This window comes from Microtus pennsylvanicus, chromosome 15, assembly GCF_037038515.1.
Source record: "Microtus pennsylvanicus isolate mMicPen1 chromosome 15, mMicPen1.hap1, whole genome shotgun sequence".
NCBI classification, from domain to species: domain Eukaryota; kingdom Metazoa; phylum Chordata; class Mammalia; order Rodentia; family Cricetidae; genus Microtus; species Microtus pennsylvanicus.
The window spans coordinates 18,122,548-18,136,163 of NC_134593.1; the positions used below are offsets into that span (position 1 = coordinate 18,122,548).

Here is a 13,616-nt window from a genome sequence, read left to right on the forward strand (position 1 = left end):
TACCCTTTAGATCTGTGGCCAGTTTAGGGCCCCAATCTACTCTTCTGGCCCATTTTCTCACCAAGCAGTGACAAGCAAAATGAGGACACTCGCTGAAATGTCAGCATATGAAAGACTTGAGAAACCTCCTCTCATGGTTCTTCCAATCCTTTGTTTCTTGTATTCCCTAACAGATAATTAGATAACTGGTGAGCTTTCTGAAAATATACTAAATATCCTATAAAATATAATATCAAAGACCAGTCTATTACATCTTTCAGTGGCGTCAGTGTGGACAACTCTGTTTAGATTAGTGCTTTTCAACACTGCGCATGTAAACGCCCTGCAAAGCTTGATCAAAGGCAAGTTCAGGTTTGGTAGGAACTAGATGGGGACTGTTTCTAAGATTTCCCAAAGTCCCTGATGTAACTCAGAGAGAACCACGGTAAGTAGTGAGAGTTCTGACTGAGATGGAAGAGTCTTTGTACCCTAGAAAAGGCACAGTATCTTTTTGTAAAAACCCTATGTTTGGGGGCTGGAAAGATGGCTCAGTGGTTAAGAGCATTTGCTGTTTTTGCGAGGACTGGGGTTCGGTTTTTAGCAACCACGTGGCAGATCATCATCTTTGGTCTCCAAGGTCACTAGCAGTTACTTAGTGTGTGCACGCATGTGCATGTGCATGTGCACACACACACACACAGACAAAACAAATAAGCTAAAGTTAGACAATAGACACACATTTCCTGAATATCTAATTTTAATATGAATTTTATTTCATTGATGAATGATGAGTTCTCCCCAGTTAGAGGGAAGCCCCTCCTGAGCAGTGTGACAGTCTATCACTTAGTGGCATTTTCGGCCATGGTAGCCATCTTTCAGTAACTCGCCAACATGGCAAGCACAAAGGGGAGGAGGAGGGGCACTTGCTATATGTTCTCTAGGCCCTTAGGAAACATGGAGTTGTTCCTTTGGCCACGCACATGCGAATCTACAAGAAGGGCGATATTGTAGACATCAAGGGAATGGGCACTGTTCAAAAGGAATGCCCCATAAATGTTACGGTGGTAAAACCGGGAGAGTCTACAGTGTCACTCAGCATGCTGTGGGCATCATTGTAAACAAGCAAGTTAGGGGCAAGATTCTTGCCAAGAGAATTACTGTGCAGATTGAACACATCAAGTACTCGAAGAGCAGAGACAACTTCCTGAAGCAGGTGATGGAAAACGACCAGAAGAAAAAGGAAGCCAAAGAGAAGGGCACCTGGGTTCAGCTGAAGCGCCAGCCTGCTCCACCTAGAGAAGCACACATCATGAGGACTAACAGGATGGAGCCTGAGCTGCTGGAGTCCATTCCGTACAAATTTCTGGCCTGAAGTACAAAAGGAAATAAAAGACCTGGACCGTAAAGGGGTTTTCTTAAGTTGAAGTGTGGTGTCTTCTTCCTGAAAGAAAATGCTGGTTCACTCTGTCTTTCCTATTCAGATTTTATTAAATTTTTCATACTAATTGATAAAAAAAAAAAGTCACTTAGTGGCTGTTAAAAAGTGCTGAGTGACCGACATACAGGTCACTTGAACTGTCAGATGAAAATCCAAGTGGAGCTGGGTTAATTCATTCCTGTGATCAAATTCCTTTCAGTGATGGCTTATCCAGATGGGTGGGTAGTGGGGTCCTTTGCAACTCCACCAGTCCCCTAAAATGTTTCTTACTCCACAGGCAGAACAGGGACAGGATGCTCATGACCTGGTTCTTGTCACTCAGAGTCAGGGGTGAGGAGGCAGGAGAAGAGAGACGCAATGAAGATGGTCCGTTTCCTTAAACATCTAACACTGGCTTGTAGATATAGTAGGTACCAACCGCGAAAAAATTGCTTAAATTTAAATTAATTAAGTCAAAAGTTTAAAGCAAGTTCAGCCGTTACAGTTACTACAGTTCAAGTTAGTAGAGGTCTGGGTAGGTAGAATACTCCACCATTTCAGAAGTTCAATTGGGCAGTGCCACTCAGAGAACCCAGAGCAAATAAAAGCTCCGTTCCTGGGGAGGCTGGAAGTCTTCCAGATGGAGCCAGGCAGCAATTTGCTCTGAAGACTGCATATAACCTGAAGGGAAAGGGCTGCAGGATCCTGGTGCAGTCGGGGTGGTTTGGGTCTTTGGGTGCTGGGGAAGGAGAGATTCCCATGGGCTGTTAGGGAGGGGCAGTGTGACCAGCATCTCACCTGGAGCCTTTTGACAACTGCTCCTGCTTGCTGCTAGAGACAATCAGTAGATGCTGAGGAGGAAACTGCGAACAAAGAAAGATGAAGCATTCTTTGCTTGCATCATGACCAATTATTTCGCCTCACTACGTGTTTTATGAGCCATGAGTACATGCTCCATTACCTCTCAGATCCATCCTAGGATCCATCCATTCTGTTTCCCTGACTGGAGAGCTTTCTGCGATGCCTTAGCCCATTGCTTTATACACATTTCATGCCAGGCCCACTCCTCTTGAATTTTGGGGCTCCCCTACAGCTCTTGAGTTTCTCAGCTCAGACGGCAAAAGCTCCATATTCTGGGGCTCAGGATTAGAAGTTCTGCTTTTATGTCCTAGGATCTTTTCTGATAATTCCATTTCCATGTATTCATTCAACAAGTATTTATTAACTACTGGATGCCAAGAGTTGGCCGACTCCCATGTTTTCTTCAGTGGCAGCTTCTTTGTTCTGGTTGGGATTTCAAGCCTTAATAAAGTGAAATTGCCCAGCCAGAACTTAATGTTACAGAATAGTTTCTAAGTAGTGCAGACCACATTGTTTAGTGACACGAGCCAAATGGATTAGCTTCCGCCTTGGGAGGGGAGAACTTTCATAGCTTTCTTCTTGCTCCGAGGTCTCTGATTACTCAATCTCCTTAGTCCCTGTATCAGTTTCGTAGGGGTGCTGTGCAAATGCCCACCAACCGGATGGCTCGAAATGACAAAAGTGCGTTCTCTCCCAGGTGGGGGAGGTTTGAAAGCACTGGCAGTCATGCCCCTCCTGAAGGCTCTGTGGAGAATCCTTTCTTGCCTCCTCTAACTTCGGTTCCATGGCTTACTGCTGCATTGTTCTGGTCCCTGTTTCCTTTATCACATCGCTGTTGCTGCTGTTGGCATGTGCATGTGTGCATGTGTGGTATGTTGCAATCATCCCCCTTTTCTTTTAAAGGGACTGTGGAACTAGGTCCTCCTTTGATCCAGTATGGCCTTATGTTTATTTAATTACATCTGCAAATTCAATGCTATCTGACTCATTTTCACTCAGGGCCACATTTGTTGGTATCTGGGGGCCATTATTTGAACATACCATTTTGGGGAACATACTTTGACCCACAAAAATGCCCCTCCAATCTAGTCTAGAGCCTGGGGCTTTGTTCATGCTAGGAAGTGCTCCCCCATTGAGCCACAGCCCTAACTGAGTCCCTTCAAATTTCGATACCTGTGTATATCCACTCAGGCCGTAAGGAAGCAAAGCTGCAGATGGAGCCAAGGAAGAAGTAGCTGCATCCCTGATCTTGGTCCTTCCAACCAGGAGGCAGATGGGATGAGCTGAGAGGAAGATCAAAGACCAGCAGGGGCCGCGGGCAGAGCAAGGTACCAGTTAGACACCCCGAAGGTTATCAATCACCTCTAGCCCTTTTAACTTGCTCCTTGGACCTTTCATTTTTCCCAAGTCATTCTTTTCTGCCACTTGCTCCTTCTCTGTCTTCTCTGTCATCCTCATTTTCTGAGCCCCACGCAAGGAAGAAATATATTAATGTGATCAAAGGACTTCCAAAGGACATTGGCATGTCCCCATTAGGTTATCAGCACTTTATGCAATGTTATTGTTCGTGATCAGGACAATGTCCATGCAGCACTCTGAGCACGAGCCAAGGAGCAGGGTTTGTAAAGTCCCTTCTGCTCAACGTCCTCAGATCCTTCCTTTCTGTCTCATTCATTTCTATAGCACATAGTAGAGTGTCCAACATGTTTCTGTCAGCGAGGAGACAGAAAGCAAATGGGCAGAGCTGGAGCCCATATCAGGATCCTGAGGAGTTTTCTCACACCGTGGCTTAACCCACTCGGATTTCAAGGAAATGTTTGCTCATTTCTGTTACAAATATTTATAAAGTGCCCACTGGGAATGAAGGGTCTTGCTAGAATATGTGGAAATGATTCAAAGTTACAGTCCTTGCTTTTGAGAAGTTTATAATCTAGGGGGAGAAAGGCTGTATAAAATTAAAATTACTATGATATATGCTGCAAATGTCCCAGGTTTATTGTGTTTGACGGAGGAGGAGTCGTGATGGGAGTATTGTTAGAAGAGGTAGACCCGTTCTGGCAATTCGGAAAAGGAAACTATACTCACCCGTGGCTTTCCCGTGAAGGACTCACCGTCCGGGTACTTGAACGAAGGGACTGTCATTTGATACAGTGAGACACATTTGGGAAGAACGCCTGTATGGGAAGGGCATGGGGAGTATGGTAGAAAATGAGGCCAAGAAGCCTATGAATCCAAGAATAGTGGGGTTTGCTTCAGATTCTAGGTGGGAATGTTTGATCTTCATCTTGTATTTAATGGGGAGTCACCAGTATTTCTACCTGTAGGACTAGCAGAAGGCTAGTTCAGAAGCTCTTGAAGCAGCCCACGACTCAGGAAATAGGAAAAAAAGCTGAGATCCAGGGGACTTGAAGTTCAAGGTAGACTCAAAAGAACCTGGCAGATGAGTTTGCTGCTGATGGGGAACAGGGAGCAGCTAAAATCTCAGCACCATCATGAAAAGGGCAGGGCAGACCAAGGTTTATGCAGGGAGATGAGATGGAGGGCAGAATAGGGCTTGTGGTCTCTACAGTCCCACAGAAAGTAGACTAACATAAGGAATCGGAGAGCAGCAGAGAGAGAAAAGGATACTTAGCCCTTTTTATGCAATAGAAACATTATATTGTCCCTCTTTAAAGTAAATGCATCGTGATTGGAAAACTAGACAAAAAATCATCATTTTCTAAATGTAACTGTGTATAAATAGAAAGAACAGATCAGGCGGTGATGGTGCACGCCTTTAATCCCAGCACTTGGGAGGCAGAAGCAGACGGATCTCTGTGAATTCAAGGCCAGCCTGGTCTACAAGAGCTAGTTTCAGGACAGGATCCAAAACCACAGAGAAACCCTGTATTGAAAACCAAAACTGTTGTAATAAGAGCGGCGGGCTGTGTCATCCCGCCACGCGGCAAGCTTTACCTGAAATAATTACGTGGAAACTGTATTCTTTTAAACACTGCTTGGCCCATTAGTTTTAACCTCTTATTGGCTAGCTCTTACATATTGATCTAACCCATTTCTAATATTCTGTGTAGCACCACGAGCTAGCTTACCAGGAAATATCTTAACCTGTGTGTGTCTGGAGTGGGAGAATCATGGCAACTGACTCACTCGGCTTCTTTCTCCCAGCATTCTGTCTGTCTACTCCACCTACCTAATTTTCTGTCCTATCAGGGCCAAGGCAGTCTCTTTATTTAACCAGTGAAATTAACACAGAACAGAAGACTTCTCCCCCATCACAAAACAAAACAGAGAGAGAGAGAGAGAGAGAGAGAGAGAGAGAGAGAGAGAGAGAGAGAGAGAGAGAGAGAGAGAACATTAGGTTACAAAAAGGCTTAAGTATTCTAGGAAGAGGAGAATGCATTTCCTTAGCGCTGGTTTAAAGAATTGCACAGTCCTCCATGCCAGTGGACTCCCTTTAGTGAATCAGAACCGCTTGAAAATTAATGTGTCAGAAATGAAAATGTACAGACTCATCCTGTGAGGATCCCCAACAATACAGATAACTGTCTACATAGGATTTATGTTATAAGGTATTCTGTCATTTAAAGGCAACTGAGGGGACTGGAGTATCCATACATTTTAGAACTCAAGGAATGGGAGACGTGTGTGTCCTGGAAGCAGTCCCTTGTGGATAGGGAGGAGCAGCTATGTTTGTTGGTGGGAAGAAGTCTCATCAGGTGTTTGAGGGGGCTGCAGAGATGGCTCAGCAGTGAGAAGAGCCTTCTGCTCTTCCAGAGGACCGCAGTTTAGATCCTAGCACCTACATCCGGCTGCTCACAAGCGTCTGCAACTACAGTTTCAGGAGATCCAGTGTTCTCTTCTGACTTCTGTAGGCCCTGCATTCATGTGCACAAGTCCACATATAGACACACCAAAAAATTAAATATTTTTTTTTACAAATTGAAGATTATTTTCACAACAGTTGTAAATGACCAACAATAGGGTAGACAAGGTGGCTTAGCAGGCTGAGTGTCTGCCTAGAAAGGCTGACAACCTGAGTTTTATCCCCAGAGCTCAAAAGATATAGAAAGACAAAATAGACTCCACAAAGTTGTCTTCTGCCCTCCATGTGCACACACATGTACAAACTTGTACATACACAACAAAAATTATTAATGGTCCATAATGGAATCCTTTAGAGCGGTGGTTCTCAACCTGTGACTTGTGACCTCTTTGGGGGTCACCTAAGACCATGGAAACACAGATATGCATTATGATTCACAACAGTAGCAAAATTACAGTTGTGAAGTAGCAACAAAAATAATTTTATGGTTGGGAGTCTCTACAAGATGAGGAACTGTATTAAAAGGTTACAGTGTTAGGAAGGTTGAGAACCACTGGTATGACTCATTCATCATAATTAAAACTTGTGCCCTTTGGCCAACATCTTCCCATTTCTCTCATCTCCTACGTGTTGGCAACCATCATCCTCTCTGATTCTGGGAGTCTGGCTCTTTTAGATTCCTCATAGAGATGAGACCTTATTGTACTTAGTGCTGAGGATAGTTCTGGTCCTCTGGTCCCCAGGGTCATCCTGTTGTTGACTCTTTAAGAACTCAAGGTCTATAGAAAATGGCAAGAAACCCCAATGATGCTCATATTTCTCCTTGATTCTGATGTTTTAAACATATAACACTTCTAGCTTCTGAGTGGAGGAAATAAAAAAACATGGTTATAATGTTTGAGTTTTAAAGCCAATCATGGAGAAAAGTTCTACTTAGAAATTGGACCTATAAATTTTATCTGCAAGCCAATTCTTGATGTTTAAATGGCAAACTTATTAAACTATGTTTATGTGACCATAGTTGAAGACTTGGTGCCTATATAAAATGCATTCATTTAGAAATTTATTTTCTTCTGTAAGGAGGCCATTTGTCTGTTTCCTGGCCACCCGGACTCGAAATAATCACACAGAAACTATATTATTTAAATCACTACTTGGCCCATTAGCTCTAGATTCTTATTGGCTAACTTTTACATCTAAATTTAACCCATTTCTATTAATCTGTGTATTGCCACGTGACTATGGCTTACCAGTAAGAGTTCATCCGGTGTCTATTTCTGGCGGGGCTACATGGCTTCCCTCTACTCTGCCTTCTTCCTCCTAGCATTCAGTTTAGTTTTCCCCACGTAGTCTACTCTGTCCTATCAGTCCAAGCCAGTTCCTTTATTCACAGAGGGGACTCCCACATCAGTTTTCAACCAAATCATAAAAACACAAACCATGCACCTATCAATGAGTACCATACAATGCTTCCATATGTGTACATATGCAACTTCATATTTTGTGTGCTTTGAGATATGGTCTTACGCTGCTGCCCAGGTTCTTCTTTAACTTACTGTATAGTTGAGGATGACCTTGAACTTTTGATCCTTCTGCCTCCACCTCCTAAGTGCTGGGATTACAAGTGTGCATGACCACACCCAACTTTATATCTTAAACTTTTTAATTGAAAAAACTTACAGTTTTGTCTATATTTTTTGGTACAATTCATTATTGTGCTTCCCTTTTATATTTGAATGTTAGTCTTTTTCTGTGCTTGGACTATGTCTTTATACTCATCTTTTTTCCCCATAAAATTAGTCCAAAGGAATAGCACAAAAGTGAAAATAGTCTTCATAAATCTCAAAGGAAATTGAAGGAAAAGTACAGCTGCATGGCATGCTTTAGTGCCATGGTGCTTCTGCCACAGGTTAGAACAAAATGGTACCTCCATCCTTTGATAGTCTCAAATCAGTCAGGTCAGCTTTTCAACAACAGGGGAGCCTCACACGGCATCTCATACCTGTTGATCCACCAGCAGTGCTCCCAGGCAACAGGGAGGTGTCAGAGACTCAAGTTGCTTGGATTCACGGACTTTGTTCTGATGCATAGATATGTTGGGGAGCCATGTGACATGAAGGTTGTTCTGGAGCAAGAAGACACTTTGATCCATGTACTCACACTACACAGATACACAGCATAGCTTGCTGTCGTTAACACTAAAAGAATGCTAGAATGTGCCAGCGAAGTCCACAGCAATGCCCTGGCAGAAGGCAATGTGGAAGTGTGGGGAAGGAAAAGGATGAGGGTTAGGATAATAATTCATTGGCTTGGACATTTGAAACCTCAGTAAGAGGTACTTGATACCTCCTGCTTATTTCTTTCTAAGAAGTATAAAAAGTGGGGTGTTCACATTAGATGTCTAAACAAAATGTGCGCTTGGGAGAAGAACACCCATAAAGATGAAGAAGGGAAGAAATTTCCATATGACACTAGAAGTCACTCACAGCTCCAAGGCTGCAAGGCTTGCACAGGTGCAAAGTTACTCTCATTAAATTCTATTTAAGGAGCATTGCAAATTGCGTGTTTGTCCCCAGATTGGTGCCAATTATGATCAAACAAAGACTTCTTTCTAAATAAGCCAAGTTTAATTTTATACCACCATATAAAAATCTAATTGCTGCTAAGTGTTCTCTTTAAACTAGAAATCTTTATTAGACAAGCAGAAGGCTGGAGAAATGGCTCAGTGGGTAAAGCATTTGCTGTGTAAGCATGGGGAACTGAGGTCAGACCTCCAGGACCCACGAGAAGCTGAGTACACCTGTAACCGTGGCGTTCCTGCTGGGAGATGGGAGAATACCCTAGAGTTTGCTGGCAGGCTAGTCTGCTCTATACTGGAAACCAACCAGAAACCTCGTCTCAAACAAGTTAGAAAGTAAGGACCAGGACCCATCGTTATCCTCTGACCTCTGAATGTACACCCACATGTACCTGCATACATGTGCATATGCCCGTGCCCATAGATAGACAAAAATAGAAAAGGTCGGTTAATGGATTAATTTAATGTCACTGAGTTTCCTTTACCTTCTTTACAAATATAAAAGGTAGAATGTTCAAATATTCTTCTATCATTCTACAACATTTAAAGAATCATAAACACCTGGGATTATAACTATCCTAGCTTGTTCTTTTTGTTTTTGTTTTTGACAGGGTTTCTCTATTGCTTTGGGGACTGACCTGGAACTAGCTCTTGTAGACCACACTGGCATCGAACTCACAGAGATCCACCTGCCTCTGCCTCCTAAGTGCTGGGATTAAAGGTGTGTGCCACCCCTGGCCAGCTGTATCTTATTGTTTTAAAGGCAAGCCTTTTAAATTTCCTCTCTACTTTTGTTTCTTTCCTAATATCAAACATCCACTAGAGGTGTTTCTGCACTTCATAGTCTTTGGAGTATAACTTTATTTCTTTGGACATACATAAAATATACATTATATATACTTTTTGATATCTTTTCTAATTAAATTTATGGTTATCTGTCTCCTTCCTTTTCATGATGATAATCAAGCATGACAGGTAAGTACTCATCAGATGAGCTGAAACTCCATCCTGCTACCCACTTCTGTTTGCCCACTGAAGCTTTGGATATAATAAAATGCTATTTTTTTTAAAACCAGGCACTTAAAATTAGTAATTCCCCTTAGCAATGTAATAGGCTTGTTAATGACTTAACCCCTATTGATAATACAAAACATGTTGGAAGAGAAAGTATTAAAAAAAATAGCTTCAAGAAACACATACAACTCTGATAACGTATGGCCTAGGACAAAGTCTACTTCTTTTGAAAAGTCCTCACCATCCCTAATCATCCAGTTTGACTGAGCTTGATAATTATGTCTTCGTTTGCATAGATCTCTCCTAGAAGACCTGAGGGCACTTGAAGCCAAATTGTTTTCTTGTATATTCTGCTGATAATGTTTTGCTGCTTTTTCTTTTTCTCCTTCACTAATTTCCTCTAGTCTGCTATTAACACATTCTTTATTGACCTTGATCCTGTGTAGGTTCTATCAACAGAAATCTAGCACCCTTCTAGTCTTGAAGAAAGCAGTATTTTATCTTTCTGCTGCTATGTTAGTCCCATGGCTTTCTTCCAAAGCCTAATTGTGGTGTTCTCCTGCTGATCAGTGAACTTCCTGCAATTTTCTTATTTTTACATAGGTAAACCTATGTAATTCATGGATGTAAGAAAGGAATGAAGACAAATGCACACGCACATGTAGTAATATGGAGCGGCGGCTGGGCTGCGTCCCCAATACCCCAGCCGCCTGGCTCCGGCTAGCTTATGCCCCAAATAATTACACGGACACTGTATTCTTTTAAACACTGCTCTGGCCCATTTCTAATCATCTGTGTAGCGCCCCTAGGTGCGCTTACCGGGAAGATTCTAGCCTAAGTCCATCCTGGGTCGGAGCTGGGGCATGGCGTGCGTCTTCCCTGGAGCGGGTAGCATGGTGTCTCTCCTGAGGCGTCTGCTCCGGAGAGGAGAGCTGTGGAGTCTGACCTCACTTCCTCTTCCTCCCGGCATTCTGTTCTGTCTACTCCACCCACCTAAGGGTGGGCCTATCCAATGGGCCTAGCAGTTTCTTTATTGCTTACAATGAAATCAACAGATTGATATATGACACTCCCACATCACTTCCCCTTTTTCTGTTTAAACAAAAAAGGCTTTAACTTTAACATAGCAAAATTACATATAACAAAACAGTTATCAAGTAAAAGTTACATCAGAAACATTTATACATATAACAAAATTGACCGTAAATCTCTATCAATAAAGCAAAATCTATACTAATGCAAATTATTCATGTCTATATCATATCCCCCTTTAAATGTAAAAGAACATTTATAAACCATATTTGGGAATATGGGCGCAGTTTTTCTCTCCAAACTGCTTCCTGCTGAATGGGGGCGTCGTTAATTAGGTCTTTCTTGGTATAACCTGTGTGCTAGTTTCATCTCAGTTGGCAGTTGAGCAAAGCAATTTTCTGAAGATGTTCACAGCAACCCTTCAGGAGGACGTGGTCCATCATACCAAATCGGAATAGAAGAAATCCATAGAGTCTCATCCTCTGTGAAAACAAAAGAAGACTCTCTCCAAAGCATCATATCCTTAGACCCAAATTCTGAAATCGTAATACCCTTATATCCATTCTGGTTTAGCTTGGCAGCCCATGTAATGAAATGTCTCTCTGTACTTAGCTCCTTCACAGTCAAAAATTTTAAAGAAAACACAATAATACAAAGAATCCAGATTCTCTGTGAATTTTTCATCTTTACGCGGCTTATTTTTACTCTATCACTTTACTTTATTCTGTCTCTTTAAAGACTTTACCTTTTTTTTTTTTAACCATTAACTTTATTCTCTATATTCCTTTTCTTCTCTCTCTCAAGCCTACGTACATTCATCCAACAGTGTGACTCGTTTAGTGGTCTGAATCTGTCCTATTGTGAATCTGCAATTTTTTACTATCCAGGAGCACTTTTGATTTGCGCCTTTAAATCATTAGGCGCTTAAGAATCTAAGCTGAGACATTTCTAGGTTAACTTTTTGCTTTTTGAGCGTAGATCTGTAGACCAGGCTGTCTTTGAACTCTCAGAGATCCGCCTGTCTCTGCCTCCCAGGCATTGGGATTAAAGGTGTTTGCTACTACACCTTGAACTCACAGAGATCTGTTCGTCTCTGCCTTCTAGGCACTGGGATTAAAGGCGTGTGCTACCATGCCTTGAAGTCACAGAGTTTTACTTTAAGAATTTTAACTTTTAGTCTGCATATATTTTTAACACGCTGTAAATCGTTCAGAAATTTTCTCTGTCTTTGAATCTCTCTTTACTGTATATCTCTTTTTCTGACCACAAGAGCCTTTAATTTACCAAGCAATATCAGTAGGACTAAAGGCGTGGCTTTGCCAGCTAGATCCAGTCCATTTCTTAGCTTTCCAGCCTCAAGGCTGAGGTACTGGCTGTAGCCATGTTTATAGCATTTCAAGGTCCCTGCCAGCCAACAAGCTACAACAGACAACACTCAAGTCCTCTCTCTGTAGCCGGCCCTCCTGCCTCAAACAGTCAGAGTTTACCCTGGCAGGATGGCCCAGAAAGCTGGCATTTTTAAACGGCGCAGCTTTTTTCCTGCTAAGGTTGAAAACCGAAAAGCATGCGTTCAGCTTTTCGTCAACACTATTTAAGTGTTTCGTGGCAGGACCTCTTAATGAGCTGCAGGCTTTGCAGCTGAAGCTGAGTCAGGAAAATTTCAAAATGGAGGACGTACCATTTTGTGCTAGCTCTGGGGCCGCCAGGTAGGAGCGGCACTCAGCACTTTAATTCTGAGACTGAGCATACAGCACAGAAATTCTTTTCATCCAAGTTACATCCAAATCTGACACGCAGAGCACTGTGCAGTCTGAAAACACGTCCCTGTATGGCGGCAGGAATCCGCCATGCTCTTCCGCCTGCCTAAGCCTGATTCTGCCTTCTTCCCAGGAGCAGGCGGGGAGCTCTGAGTCGCACACACACATATGTACTATACTTTCTGCTACTTGAACTGAATAAACCTCTATGGTTATTTTGTTTAGAATTTTATTTATTTTTAATTAATTTATTATGTATATAGTATTCTGCCTGCATGTATACCTACAGGCCAGAAGAGGGCACCAGATCCCATTATAGACAGTTGGGAGCCAACATATGGTTGCTGGAAATTGAACTCAGGACCTCTGGAAGAGCAGCCAGTGCTCTTAACCACTAAGCCATCTCTCCAGTCCCTTGGTTAGAATTTTAAAACATTAACTTAGATTAGTGATTCTTAATATTTGGTCTTCAGATTCCTACCTCAGCAGTATCATCTGGGGTGAGTTATAAACATGAAATCTCAGGCGCATCCTGCACCTGCTGACCTAGAACCTTTCTGGGGTAGAGGCAGTCCTTTCACACTTTGCTCTCTCCATGTGATTCTGTGAAAAATAAAGCTTAACTGACCAGCCTAGCAAAATGTGCCTACTGGTGCAATAGTGGCATGACAGCTAAGGGGCAACCAACCACTCTCAGCCTGGATGTGAGGTCTTCATCATAGAAGAGGTTTCGTGCTTAGTTCTATAAGCCTGGCAAAAAACCCATGATTGGGAGTCATAGACTTTTTTGGCGGGAGAACACACTGTTGGTGTTAAATGAAATGGTCATATTATCAAACTGCCCTCTACGGTATGTATGGGTATAAATATCCACAGGTTTGAGTTGTTTTTTACTTTTGTCAGAGAAACTTATTTATTTATTTATTTATTTATTTATTTATTGCAGAGGGCAGCAGTTAATGTAGAGACCCATATCTGGTGAAAGTGCCAAGTATAATTAATGAGGAGTGCTCAGTTGTGGATGAGTCCTGCCATTTAATGCTCAGGGAATAGAATGGAAGAGTGGGCAGCAAGAGTGTAGGCGCTGGTGAGTAGGAAAGAGCACTATAAATGCTGACTTTTGGACATGACATGGCTGTTGGACACACAAACTAA

General features: G+C 42.4%; 1 pseudogene; it reads left to right on the top strand.

The window, feature by feature from the left end:
* The first annotated feature begins 870 nt into the window (after nt 1-870).
* Nucleotides 871-1,351, top strand: LOC142835998 (large ribosomal subunit protein eL21 pseudogene; annotated as a pseudogene).
* The last annotated feature ends 12,265 nt before the right edge of the window (nt 1,352-13,616 follow it).